The 15,094-nt window shown below is 50.0% G+C and overlaps 1 pseudogene; it reads right to left on the bottom strand.

Annotated features, from left to right (window-relative positions):
• Nucleotides 1–1,691, bottom strand: part of LOC120395039 — a 28,240-nt pseudogene extending 26,549 nt beyond the window's left edge.
• Between the last annotated feature and the right edge of the window lie 13,403 nt (nt 1,692–15,094).

Raw genomic sequence — 15,094 nt, 5'->3', positions numbered from 1 at the left:
TAGAACCCAGGAGTCCGGGGGGTGGGTTGGCAAGACTTTCCAGAGGAAGGAAGTGTGTGTGGTGTGTATGTGCTCACAGGGAGGGTCCCAAGCTGCTCTGTCTCCAGGCGGGGCCTCAGCAGGCATATTTCCCCACATACAAACACATGCTAAAAACAAAATAGGAGCCCTTAGGATGAGTAGACAGCAAGTGTGAAAATCAGGACGGGGGTAGGGGGTAATAGGATCCTATATAAAAACAAAATCCAAAAATCAGGACTGTCCCTATAAAATTGGGACATCTGGTCTCCCTAGGCCTCCTTGAGCTGCTCTAGGCTCTAAGCAATTGTTCGGTCTTCTGCCTAGCGCTGACGCTGGTACCAGACTGGCGCCCCCACGCCTACAGGGCTCTGCAAAGCAATTGGGAAACAACCCATCCTGTGGTGCAACCCACTTGGGAGTGGCACCGGTCAGGTGCTGCAGAGGCTGGGGAAGGAGAACTGGGGGAGGTGGTGCTGGGCTCTTGGGTCCTACCCCCACTTCTGGGAGGGGAGAGAGGTCTGCTGGTTAGAGCGGGGGTGGGGCTGGGAATCAGGATTCCTGGGTTCTATCCCCAGGGCAACTGCAGGGGGTAAGTTACAGTTGGCCCTGCTTTGAGCAGGGGGTTGGACTAGATACCTTCTGAGGTCCCTTCCAACCCTGATATTCTGTGATTCTATGAATTACTTTCCTCCATCCTAGATAGCACAGCTGTGCTGCTCTGAGGAAGTGAGCAGCCCAAGAGAGTTGTGTGGGGTGTTTTGGGACAGGGTGTAGGGGAAGTGACTTGGACAAATGTGTCTCTGACTAAAAGTCTAGAGGAGTGGGGGATGGGAGAGCCAGGACCATTGTCTGGATGAGTGAAGTCCAATTGAGAAACTTGGAGAGAGACACTCCTTTCTAAAGCGAGTGTGGGGTCCGGTGGGTTGGAGCCGGTGGGGTTGGGAATCAGGACTCCTGGGTTCTCGCTCCAGCCTTGGGAAGGGAGTGGGCTCTGGTGTGTTGGAGCAGGTGGGGCTGGGAGAAAGGAGTTCAGTGTGAGAGAGAAGCAGAAGGACAGATATGTTAAGCTAAGTCAGTGCCAATCCACCCCCAACTAACCCCACCCAAATCCCCCAAGCCAGACCTCCTACAGATCCCTGATGGGTCCCCCCTGGATATCCCCTCCAGCCACTCCTGGAAACCGCTGGGTGAGATCAGCATCTCTGCACAGCCTGCACCAGAGAAGCTGGGCAGACGGGGTCTGTCTGGAAGTGCTTCGACCCCACTGCTGGGGGTCCTGGGCAAAGCTACCCACCCAAACCTGCTGCCAGAAGGGCTGAGGCTCAGTGGGGGAGGAACAGCTGCTCTGCACTGCACCCTCTGCACAGTCCTAAGGAAAGAACCCAGGAGTCCTGACTCCCAGCCCCTCCCAGCTCTGACCCACCAGACCCCACTCCTCTACCAGAGCCAGGGTCAGAACCCAGGTGTCCTGACAGTCCAGCTTCTTCCATCCCCCTGCCGGAGATGTACACAGTGAGCATCTTGCATGGGGGACTTCAGCTTTTCCCCATCCTGCTGGCCGGTACTTACCTGTGCACAGGTAGATGAGCAGAGGCAGGGGGTCCATCCTGGGCCGGGTGAAGGAGGGCAGTGTAGGGTGCAGGGAGCTGTGTGAGATTTGAGGGCACTGCCTGCAGAGTAAGCAGCGGAGTGCCAGAGTAAAGAGAAGTGCAATCAGTGTCGTGTGAAGGGAGGGTGAGACCAGCCCTGGGGAGGGGACTGGACTGGACTCAGAGGAGATGCAGGGAGAAGTCAAAGAAAGAAGGGAAGAAAACTAAACTGAATTAGACAGATGGACAGACAGACACATCAACAGCTGCACTGACATAGGTGGACATACGGTAGAACGTCAGTGTTATAAACACCAGAGATACAAACTGACAAGTTATCGATACATCTAATTTGGCACCGGAAGTGCAATCAGGCAGCAGAGACAAAAAAAAAAAACCCCAAACAAAAACAAAAAAAACCAATACACTGCAGTACAGTGTTAAACATAAACTACTAAAAAATAAAGGAAAGTTTCAAAAAAGATTTGACAAGCTAAGGAAACTGTTTCTGTGCTTGTTTCATTTAATATAAGATGGTTAAAAGCAGCATTTTTCTTTGCATAGTAAAGGTTCAAAGCTGTATTAAGTCAGTGTTCAGTTGTAAATGCTTGAAAGAACAACCATAACGTTTTGTTCAGAGTTACAACCAACCTGTGTTGCCAAGGGGTTCGGAACTCTGGGGTTCTACTGTACAAAGCAGCATTGAGGCAGACACACCGCTACGCTGACAGAGGCAGAACCACAAAACTACACAGACTAGAGACAAGCAGACAGAGATACACTGACACACACACACATGCCTACACTCAGACTCAGGCAGAAAGACAAGCATGACACTGGGACAGTCACACACAGCTACATTCAGACAGAAACACATTCAGCTACACTGAGCCAGCTCCCCCCCCCACAACTCCATTCAGACCAAAAGCCACGCTGAGACAGACACAAGCCCCCAGCTACACTGAGACATTCAGAGGCACACAACTAAATTTGCAAACACACAACTACACTCGGACAGGGAAACACAAAGCTACGCAGAGAGACACACACACCCCTACACTGAAACAGAGAGACATGAAAACCTACACAGGGAGAGAAAGACAGACCCCCGGCTACACTAAGGCTTGGTCTGCAGTACAGAGTTAGGTTGACGTAAGGCAGCTTAAATCGATGTAATTATGTCAGTATCCACACTGCAGCCTTGTCCTGTCCACGTAAGTGCCGACTACGCTGACATCATAACTCCACCTCTGCGAGAGGCGAAGGGTTTATGTCAGTGTAGTTAGGGTGACGCAGTGTCTGTGTAGACACTGAGGGCTACTTACATCGGCTGGTGGCCGTTCTTTCTGTGCTGGAGCCATGAAATTGACAAGAAAGCCGCTCAAAGCTGGGGCTGGGGCCTGGGGTGGGTGGAGGGCTCTAGCCCCCGGGCTACCAGTTCCCTGATCCCATCTGGGCTGCTGCCTGGGCTCCCCACTCCTCACTCCAAGCCTGGGTGCTGCCCGGGCTCCTGACTCTCTACTGGAAGCCTGGCTGGTATTAACTTCCTATCCATTTCCTGCCTTAGCACTGATGCTAGAATTTCTTGGGTTGCTGCCAACTTAATCACCAGTGGCTTATTTATCTGGAAATTTCAATGCTGGAGCTTGCATCAAGGCTTGTTTTAAATGACAGAAAGTGTTTTCTTGTTCAAGTCCCCGCTCCCATGCTCCTTTCTTTTTTAGTAAATGCCACAAGGGTCCAGTTACAGCAGCAAAAGTCCATGTGTTTTCTTAAACAGTTAAACTCTCCTAACATCACCCTCAAGGCATGAGAATCCTCTGGCCTTGGTAAATTCATTAATGATTTCGCCTTTTGTTGATCTACATGAATTGCTTGTTCCCCTAGGGTCACCCCCAAATAATTCACTCTCCTCTGCACTAATTGGGCTTTCTCTTTATTAGCCTTGAAACCCATTTCCTGGATGAGCTTTAACACGTTTTTAGTCCACTCAGCCACCTCCTCCTCAGTGACCCCACCCACACTAATATGCCATTTACATATGAGGTGACATTTCTCCCAATCCTCTTTGGATAACTGATCCAGCATTCGCACCGCACGTTGGTGCACAATAGCTGGAGCTCAGAGTGGGCCCTGGGGAATTTTTAAACAAGTCCTGTTGTCCCTTAAAAGTCAACGCAAAGCGGGCCCAGGAATCGGGATGCAATGGGATGGTGAAAAAACAGTTTGTCAAATCTACAACAGTGAACCATTTAGGAACCCCCCTGTATTCTTGCCATCACTTAAAGTAGATTTGCTACTGTTGGAGCCAGAGGGTGGGTGGTTTTATTAATTTGTCTAAAATCCACTGTCAATCTCCAATCTCCTGAGGCTTTTAATACAGGCCAAATTGTATGCGGAATTCCCCTTTTTAAATACTTCCTGTTGTTCTAACGATTCGATTATTTTCACAATTCCTGTCTCTTCTTACATGGGATATTTACATTGTCTCTGCGGTGGCACTTTGTCCCCCATGATTTTAACACAATTTTACCACATTTTGCTTTATTCTTAATCCATACCTGGGGAACTCCTTTACCCACATCCTGCTGATCCAGTATAATCTCCTCCACTGCTTCTGCAGCACAGATTCTTGGAATGTACCCTGCTGTCAGGACGCTTTCCGTCCAGCCGGGCACATGCCACAGAACTGCATTAGTTAAATCCAAAACTAACCGATTCCTCTTCAAAAAAGGAGTCCCCAATATTACTGGCTCAGCCGCCGGATCTATCTGAAGCATTTGTTCTTTACAACAAACATCCCCCCACTCTCTCTGGGTGTAGCTATTTCTACTGAATGATACATTTTTCCTGTCACTCCTTCCCCAATAAAGGAGGCTCCTGTAATAATCTCTGACACATATCGAGTCAAATCACAACTTCTATTTACACCAGCCCCACTAGCTAATTGGGCACCTTTGGGTCCATTACCTCCCACACTGACTGTTGTCCTTGGCCTCCCCCTTGAATCCCATCTTAATCCAGTTACCATCTTCCGCTCCTGAGGGCCCATTTCCAGTGGGAGCAACTTATCATCGGGGCTTCCCTGTACAGCAGGTTTCTCTGAACCTCGGCTTGCACAGCTGCAACCTTTTCCTGCTCCTTAAACATTTCTTCTTCCATCCTTTGCATTGCTTTGATCAATTCATCAGTATGTCTCCCATTCCACTTATCCACATCTCCTCCCCTCAATTTCAAATGCCTCCAAGCGATATTCCAAGTCACATCTGCTCCCTTCTGGGGCTCATTTTGATTATTCCACACTCTACCTTTATGGGGTGAGGTGTTTTGTCCTCTACCGCGACCTTTTCCTCTCTCACGGTATCCTGATCTATAAGCACTCTCATCTGAATATGTTATTGCCTCATCAAAAGGTACTCTGGGTTTCAATCCTTCCACCTGGCTTCCCTGGCATCATTCACTGGCAAACTATCCAATGCTCCAGTGCATTCATAACAGTTAACCCCTCATTCTGGGCTGCTTGGTTCAGCAAATTAGTAGACATCACTAATAAATTTCTATCCAGTCCTTCAAACACGTCATTCCAAAATTCCCTCTGATTCAAATCAACTGCCATCAAAGAATCAGCTGTGAGATGTCTGGCGACCTCTGCCCTGGGATTAGTCATCAGTTGTATTTTTTCTAGCCAATAATCCCAATGTTATTCTCTTTAACAGGTAATCCCTGGGTGAATCTCCAGGCTTCATGTAATCTGCACTGGATAACACCTTCATGGGTCTTTGACCTCTCTCTTTTCCTAACAGCATAATAAATCGTGGTATCAGTTGGTGGGTTTCTGGCTGCCTGTACAAAACATTTTTCACTCGATCCACTGCCTGTCTAATCTCTCCAGTGGAAGATGTCCTGATTAACCTGTAAGATTCACTCATATTTAAGTATCAGAGGGGTAGCCGTGTTAGTCTGGATCTGTAAAAGCAGCAAAGAATCCTGTGGCACGTTATAGACTAACAGACGTTTTGCAGCATGAGCTCATGCTGCAAAATGTCTGTTAGTCTATAACATGCCACAGGATTCTTTGCTATTCTTAGGGTATGTCTACACTACCAGATTAGTTCGATTTAACTTAATTCGAATTTGTGGAATCGACCTTACAAAGTCGAATTTGTGTATCCACACTAAGGACACTAACTTGACTTTGTGAGTCCACACTAACGGGGCAAGCGTCGACATTGGAAGCGGTGCACTGTGGGAAGCTATCCCACAGTTCCCGCAGTTCCCGCTGCCCATTTGAATTCTGGGATTTCCCCACAATGCATGCTGGGGGGAAAAATGTGTCGAGGGTGGTCTTGGGTAACTGTCATCATTCAACGTGCTTTCGAACGTCTCAAGGGGAGATGGAGGAGCTTACTGACTCGCTCGGATCTCAGCGAAACCAATATCCCCATTGTTATTGCAGCTTGCTGTGTGCTCCACAATCTCTGTGAGAGCAAGGGGGAGACCTTTATGGCGGGATGGGAGGTTGAGGCAAATCACCTGGCTGCTGATTACACTCAGCCAGACGGCTGTGCAATTAGAAGAGCCCAGTGGGAAGCGCTGTGCATCCGGGAGGCTTTGAAAGCTAGGTTCCTCAGGGAGCAGGGTAACCTGTGACTGTTCAGTTTCTTTACAGAGAAGCTGAACCTGCCTCTGCTTCAGTTACTGTTGTCTTTCTTCTGTGGTTACATACCCCGTTCACCACGTTTCCCTTCCAACACACGTTTAAAAATAAAGTTAATGGAACATTGTTAATTAACAACGTTTTCTTTATTAATGAATTCACGTTAAAGGGTTGAAACAGGGACGCAGACTGTGGTGGGTAGAGTGTGCAGTGATGTTAACACCGCTTCTACACTCGAGGAATGACAGGCTCCTGCTCCTAGAGCGGTCTGCAGTGCCGGACTGGTTGTTTCAACGGAGCCTGCCATCCCTCCTTTTCGGGACTCTGTGTGCGGGGCTACGTGACCTTGTGGCGGGGGAGGACGGTTACAGATTCCCCTGCTGCGTGGCTCTGTGGTCCGGGACAAGGACCGCTACATAAGTTCTGTAACCGCCCTCCCATGCCACAAAGTCACGTACCCCCCACCCACACAGAACATGGAAAACACCTCCCAGACCGACCAGGGTGCCTACTGACTGCACTGTGTGTGTGACCTGCTGTTGATCCTGCCCCGTGTCTGTACCCTGGTAAAGGTGACTGTCCTATGCAATTAACAACCCCTTCCCCTTCACAGACAGTCTTCTGTAGAAAAACTTGACGGAAATAGTAATTAACAGCAAACTACTTTTAATAATCAACTACACAGTTAGGGGATGAAACTGGGATTGGGGCTTGGTGAGCCAGGAAGGGAAGGACTTCTCAACATTTAGGGAATGAGAGCCTTCTTGTATTTGTGCACTCTGCAGGGGTGCAGTGACAGTTTTCACGGCCCTGTCACCCCTCCTTCTTGTTACTTTGGGTGAGGGGGTTTGGGACTTTGTGGCAGGGAGGCGGTTGCAGATACAGTGCAGGGGGCTCTGTCCTCCTGCCTGCGTCCTGCAGAACATCCACAAGGCGCCGGAGCGTGTCAAATTTTCCCTGGGCATTTCTTGTGTGGCTGGTCAGAACATCCAAGCTCAGACTGCTGTCCAGAGCGTCAACAGAGTGGTGCACTGTGGGATAGCTCCCGGAGCTACTAAGGTCGATTTCCGTCCACACATAGCCTAATTCGACATAGCCATGTCGAATTTAGCGCTACTCCCCTCATCGGGGAGGAGTACAGAATTCGAACTAAAGAGCCCTCTAGGTCGAACTAATTAGCTTCCTGGTGTGGACGGGTGCACGGTTAAGTCGAATTAACGCTGCTAAATTCGACATAAACTCCTAGTGTAGACCAGGCCATATTTAAATTCTCTGTTCCTCCTAACTCTTCCCACTGTACTAGCCATGTAGTTAAATCTTTTATATCCATTGGGCCTAATGACTTTACCATCAACTGTAAGGCTGATGAACTGACAGGAAGTATTTGTGTCTCCTTTGACTCTGTCTTCCCTGCTGCATCGTTAATGGTTGATCTCTGTTCGATCACTGCTATAGACTTTTCTGGCTTACGCTCTCCTAGCAAGTTTCTTATTTCTTCCCTTAAGCCCTCTCAAGGTTGATCAAATTCCCTTTTCTCTTGACCCCCTCGCAGATCCTCTCCATACCAAATATCATTGGAATCCAAATCCAAATCTCTCTCTTTTTGACGCACAGCCGTGACCTGCAGTTCCTGTATTTTCACTTGCTTTTTCAATGCTGCTACAGTTTTCTGGCACAGACTGTCAGAAACACTTGCAATCTCCTCTTCCTTTTCCTTAGTCAAACCTCAAAATTAACTGTTTCGTTCCTATCACTCGGTGGTCTAATTTATCTTTGTCTGCTTTAACCTTTTCCCAACCATCATTCTTTTCTCCAGGTCCTATTTTGTTTCCCCATTTGTTCTAACTGAGTTTGCATTATCTGTGCCTGCCTCACTTCCTGCTCCAAATTTTCCTGGCACATTTTAAAATTCTCTTGTAATGTTTGCAACTCTGCACAGACTTCCCCTTACATGCAATTCCCTTTTTACAGCTTGCCACAACAGCCATACTACAGCGGTTTGCTTTTACTGGCATTAGGCTTGAGCAGCTGCACATATTTCTCAAACATGTTTTCTAAGGTATCAGATATTACATCTGGTTCCACTGCACTTTCCATCCAAGGGCACGTCCCAGATGCAATTATCTCCTTCTCTAACAGAGAAGGGGCTTTAACTTCAGTCCACTGGGGTGCCTCTTCCACCCCTTTACTTCTCTTCTTCAACAGTGTTGTAACATTCTAACACTAACACCACGTGGTGTCTCCCCACGTGTTTCTTTTTCTCACAAATTTTTCACAGATTTCACTAATAAGGAGTCACCCTTATTAGTCTTAAATAATGACTCCCCAACATTGTAAGACCCCGTCTCAAAATCCGCCACTCCTGAATATCTCCCTCCCACCCCACATTCTTCATCACATGTTGGACCCCGCAATAGAGGTCTCCCTACGGGATGGGGAGCAGGCAGATACTGGACACCATGTTAGTATATAATACTCTAAATGCTCATTACTGATTACAAAACAAACCTTACTCAATCCACATTCATACCCCAAACATACTATGCCAGAGTCCAAAGGTTAGAATGGTCCTGATGGCCAGTCAAGATTCTCTCTCATCATAAGATGCGAGGAGCCAGTGAAAACCACATCTATATCCACACGGGGATCTGGATCAATCAATCTGTTTTGCAGAAATCATAGGCAACCATTTATAGTCCATTCTGATGCATCATTGCTTTTTTGCCTTTGTTTACTAGGCCTTCTGCCCACACAACTCCAAAGAGACAATCCTGGGCGAGCTGCCATGATCCAAAGTGTGCCATTTTCTCCAATTCTTATACAATTTTATATCAGTCCAGCTGGTGGTGTTTCCTTTTCTGCTGGTTCTCTGTATTTTTCTTGGAACATAACAATATTGTTTTTATACAAATAGTTCTACTAGTCCTTGACCTTAAGCCCTTGCTTTGGTTGCCAACTTGCAACACACATATTCATGTCAAGCATGCGTCATTCATACCAGGCCTGACTGACCTATAACATATTACATGGAGATATGAATCACAATGGATATTGATATATATATATATACACATATATCCCAGCACATAGTCAACTTTACACACTTCTAAGCTGATACAACCTCACACAAATCCACAGTGGAAACGCCACGTTTCCCCAATGAGACAATCATGCACAAAGCTGCACTACACAGACAGAACTGCACTGAGAGAACCACATACACAAACACACACAATTATACCCGACTGCACTGAGATCCTCCCTCACCCACAACTGTCCAGAAACCAACGCACACACACACCTCTTGGGCCTGCCTCTTTCTTTTTACCCTTTAGTAACAGTTGTATAGATAATCAATCATCATCATCAAACATGCATAGTCTACTAAGGACTGTTCCCACCAGCCAGAGTGACCATGGTTGATGGTCTTGTCCCAGGCATTGTAGAGTGACGTTCCTACATCTAGATTAATCCTGAGAATTCACCAGGTGGGGTCAGGATGCGCACCCCTCTGCACGTCGATGGAGAGTTGAGAACGTGATATACTGAGGTTTCCGTCCATCCTGGCAACATTGCTGAAGAGAATGCGATGCTGCTTGGAACATAGGAAGGAAGGCCAGATCTTTGAGAGACTGTGACATTTCAAACCACTTTATGGCCAGGATTTGACGCTGACAGCATGTATGGAATTTCTCTAGCTGCTACAAGTCTGCCCGTAAGAGGGTTCAGGTTTTTGACCCACACATTAATGCAAGTAGGACACAGGTTTGATAGACTATGAATTTGGTCTCAGTGCAGAGAAAGGCATTGATAGGCAAGACATGGCCTTCGTGGCCTCCTAATTATCAGAGAGTGTCTGATCTCTGCATGCAGCCTAGGTAGATAAACTCATCCGCACTCTCTACAGTGCTTGACCTGACCTGCTCTGGGGGGTTCTGGTGGCCCAGCTCTGAGGTTTTGGACTTTGGTCTTCTGCCACAAGATGTTCAACTGGGAGCATCTTGGAACCCTTGAAGACCAGGGCTGAAATTCTCCGGCTTCTCCACGAGAAAGGCAACATGATTGGCATAGTCTTGGCTAGTGGCCACATCTTGGCCAACCTGGATTCCATCATGTGGAGCGGGAAGTCCTAATCTCCAATTGAGAGCTCAATGGAATAGTGACCTAAATAGGTACTACAGATTGTTACATCACCACAGCCACCAAAAAATCACCAAATTGAGACAACAATATCTCAGTGCCAGGTGAGAGATCTCTGTACAGACAGCCCTTGCACCCTGGGCAGGGGGACTGGGGGACTCCCATCACAATGGGGCCTTGATTTTGATTCTGGTAAAAAAAACGTGTTTTTTTTTAAATATAAACTTTGTCAATATCTTCAGGTTCTCGATGCTTATTTCGATTGTTTATTTACCCCCAGACAGTTTTCTGTTGAGGTTTTTGATCAGTGGAGAACTGTCAGAATTGGATTAAAAATTAATGAAAAAGAAAAAGAAAACACAGGCCTGTTTCAAACACCCCTCCCTTAAAAGCTGCATAGTGAGAAGGCCCCGATCCTGCCACAAGTAGTTTCATGCATTAAGTCTCTCTCAACTCCTCATAACGTTGATTGAAACGGTTGGGGAGACATCTCTGCATTATGACATCTCACAAAGCTGCAGGAGAGAGATCTTTGGGTTATGACAACTCATGAAGCTGTGGGAGAAAGATCTCTGGGTTATAATGTCCTGTGAAGTTGCGGAGAAAAGAGCTCTCTCTTTCCTGCTAAGACAAAATCTTGCCAATCTCTTTACTTCCCCCTCTGTGTTTATAAAGATCCCCCAAATTAAAATAGACACGCCCTTCCTGCAAAAAAAATTAAAAGGATAAAAATATTACTTTAAAGGGGCATTTTAACAGCAGTCACTTCTCTGGGTTTCCTTTGGTTTTAGAAAAGGTTTCCCAACATGAATCGAAGAAACAAATAACTGACTTAAGGAGAGGATGAGGGGTGGGTGGAAGACCTGGCTAAGCAGAGAGTAGGGATTCCAGCCGGTTACTTTGAAGATTCAGTGGCCACCACTGTCAAAAGCAGCAAGTTTTTTATGGGAGTCAAATGGGGGAGACCACCTTTCAAGGAAAATGATTCCCCAGAAAGCGCTGAGTGCTCATCCTCTGAAAAATCAGGCTCAGACTGAGCACCTCAAACAGCACCTCTGGAAGTGGTTGCATCTTATGGCCAGATGAGGGATCCCTGTATAAACAGCCCCCACATCCCACTGCGGAGGTGGTTGCACCTCAGCGCTGAGTGAGGGACCATTGTACAACCAGCTGTTACACCCCAGCCCAGAGGTGGCTGCAGCTCAGTGCTGGGTGATGCACTCTGATGTGAACAGTCCCCCTTACCTGACCCCAGCCATGGCTGCATCTCAGTGCCAGACAAAGGATCCCTGTACAAGCAGTCCCCTTGCCCCACTCCAGAGGCAGCTGCATTTCAGCACCAGTGGTAGCAATAGGGGGACATTTTAAGGCAAAATGTCTATTATTAACAAGGCCAGAGAGTGAGACACACAGAAACAGGCTGGGAAATACAGACAAATGAGAAATCAGTGAATCAGCCTGACTTATATCTTCCCCAATTGTAATCTGGGACCCAGCTGTGGCCCCACACACACCACTTCTCTGATCCAGCACAGGGGAAGGGGAAGAGGCGAAAGTACAGATGGAGCCAGGAGACCCTGTTCCTCATTGAGAATATGCAGTGAGACCATCTTTCATCTCTTCATGCCTGTAAACCCGCACAAGAACAAAGCCCTTTCCAGGCTGTGCCTTTCTACAAGGACCTCTTGTCCCATACTGACATGCAACTGCATCTGGGGTGGAGCACCAGGGGCTGTTCATACAGGGATCCCTCACTCAGTGCTGAGATGGCTGTTCATACAGGGAGCCCTCAGCCAGTGCTAAAATGTGGCTGCCTCTGAGGTGGAGCATGGGAGCTCATTACACTGGGATCCCTCACCGAGTGCTGAGATGCAGCCACCATTAGGATGCGGGGAGGGGGAGCTGTTCATGCTGGTTTCCCTCACCCAACCCTGAGATGCAGCTGCGTCTGGGGTGGGGCGTGGCAGTTGTTACTGTACCTTGAAATTGGTTGTGCAGGGTGAAGTCAGTCTTGTGATCAAGGGGGTCCTGAGATACCGCTCCCCGTCCCAATAAAACTGCTCAGCAGAGTCTACATACAATTTTTTGGAACAGATCTAAGGATCAAACCTTTGCCCTGACCATGCCCCAAACAGTCTCAGTCACTCAGGGTTTAGCCTGGCACCCGCCTCCCTGTTGGGGAGACCCACACTGCAGACAGCATTTGAAAACGTTGGCTCTCGAGCGAGGCACATACCTAACACCCACAGCATGTGCAGGCCGACAGCCCAAGGGATCTGCCTGCCAGTTGTGACTCGTCACGGCTGAGATTTCTCTCACCAGCCTGGTATGCAACTGCACACGCCAAACAGTTCACATCATGGCCTGATCCCCATCTCATGATAAAGTGTAAGCGGGGGAACGGTCCCACTACTGTGGGGAACTTTCCTGGCTTACACATGACCCCGGTGAAATGGGCTGGTGAAAGGATCTGAGTCCTCGCTCCCACTGCCTTTACCCAGAGCCCCGCCTGACCTCGAGGGCTCCCCTTCCACTCTCCTGTGTGGCAGAGTCCTCGTAACCCCAACAAGGCTGGGCCCAGGATTCCTGGGGGGCTCGACCCCCAGTCTTGTCGTGATCACTTAGGGCAGGGGCTAGGGTGTCCCCACTCCGGGGTGCTCTCTTCACACCACACGCTTCCCTGACCCACAGATCATCGCATACAGTTCAAAGCAAATACGATTTATTAAACAGCAACTAATTAAAAAATAAAAGGGAAAAATGGGGAAGGTTAATGGAAAACCCATCACCCCGCTCTGGGGCACGGGGACTCCAAAACCAGTGTGTCTGGAAGGTAGGGGATGTTCACAGTCTGTTCCTTGCACCTCCCAGAGCTCCTGCCCAGGCCCTGGCTGTGCTGCAGGGACGCTGCGGGTCGGACATGTGCTCTGGCAGTGGCCACACGCCCTCAGGCTCTAGGTGGCAGGACTCTTCTCCCCAGTGTCACCCCCGCCCTGTTGGGGTTACGATCCCCCTCCCAGTCTGGCCTGCAGGGCCCCTTGGCTGGGGGTGTCTCCCTGCACTGGGCCCACTGCCCAGAGTCCCCCTCGCTCTCCCCAGCTGCTCCCCACACCCAGCTCCAGCCCCATCTCCACTCTGCCTGCAGCGCAGCTCCTTGGGCTGCTCCTCTGACTCCCATTGGAGTGGCTCCGCTCCCCAGCTCAGCTCAGGCTCCTGCTCTCTCCTTAGCTCGGCCGGTCTCTTCCCATTGCTCCTGAGGACTGTCAGTCTCAGGGTCCTGATTTCCCATCGATCCTTCCCCTTCCTTTTGGTACTGGGAGCTGGCCAACCAAAAAAAAAAACACCACCATAAATCCACTATCTTTCAGTTAGGGGTTTTTTTTGGTTCGTGGCGGCGCGCTCGGGGGTGTTTTGGTTCGGGGCGGAGCTCTGGGGGTGTTTTGGTTCTGGCGGGTGGCGCTGGGGGTTTTTGGTTGTGGGCGGAGCTCTGGGGTTGGTTCGGGGCGGAGCTCTGGGGGTTGGTTCGGCGGCGCAGCTCTGGGGGTTTGGTTTGGCGGGTGGTGCTCTGGGGGTGTTTTTGGTTTGGCGGGCGGCACTCGGGGGTGTTTTTGGTTGTGAGGCGGCACTCTGGGAGTGTTTTTGGTTCAGCGGGACAGCACTCGGGGGTGTTTTTGGTTGTGGGTGGTGCTCTGGGGTGTTTTTGGTTCGTGGCGGCGCTCTGGGGTGTTTTTGGTTCGGCGGGGCGGCGCTCGGGGGGTGTTTTTGGTTCAGTGGGGCAGTGCTCTGGGGGTGTTTTGGTTCGGTGGGGTGGCGCTCTGGGGGTGTTTTGGTTCGGCGGGCGCGCTCGGGGTGTTTTTGGTTCGGCGGGCGGAGCTCTGGGGGTGTTTTTGGTTCGGCGGGTGGCGCTCGGGGTGTTTTTGGTTCAGCGGGCGGAGCTCTGGGGTTGGTTGGCGGGCGGAGCTCTGGGGTTTGGTTGGCGGGCGCAGCTCTGGGGGTTGGTTCGGCGGGGCGGAGCTCTGGGGGGGTTTGGTTTGGCGGGGTGGTGCTCTGGGGGGGTGTTTTTGGTTTGGCGGGGCGGCACTCGGGGGGGTGTTTTTGGTTGTGGCGGCGCTCTGGGAGTGTTTTTGGTTCAGCGGACGGCGCTCGGGGTGTTTTTGGTTCGGCGGTGGTGCTCTGGGGGTGTTTTTGGTTGGTGCGGGCGGCGCTCTGGGGTGTTTTTGGTTCGGCAGGGCAGCGCTCTGGGGTGTTTTTGGTTCGGCAGGGCAGCGCTCTGGGGGTGTTTTTGGTTCAGTGGGGCAGTGCTCTGGGGGTGTTTTTGGTTCGGCGGGCGGAGCTCTGGGGTTGGTTCGGCGGTGGCGCTCTGGGGGTGTTTTTGGTTTGGCGGGCGGCACTTGGGGGTGTTTTTGGTTCGGGGTGGCGCTCTGGGGTGTTTTTGGTTCGGCAGGGCGGCACTCTGGGGGTGTTTTTGGTTCGGCAGGGCAGCGCTCTGGGGGGTGTTTTTGGTTCGGCATGGCGGGGCTCGGGGGGTGTTTTTGGTTCGGCGGGGCGGAGCTCTGGGGGGGTGTTGGTTCGGCCGGGGAGCGCTCTGGGGGGTGTTTTTGGTTCGGCAGGGCGGTGCTCTGGGGGTTTGGTTGGCGGGCGGAGCTCTGGGGGTTTGGTTCAGCAGGGTGGCGCTCGGGGTGTTTTT

Source organism: Mauremys reevesii, unplaced genomic scaffold (assembly GCF_016161935.1).
Source record: "Mauremys reevesii isolate NIE-2019 unplaced genomic scaffold, ASM1616193v1 Contig9, whole genome shotgun sequence".
Lineage (NCBI taxonomy): Eukaryota > Metazoa > Chordata > Testudines > Geoemydidae > Mauremys > Mauremys reevesii.
Note: the sequence above shows the minus strand (reverse complement) of the source record. Positions and strands in the feature narration are given on the sequence as shown.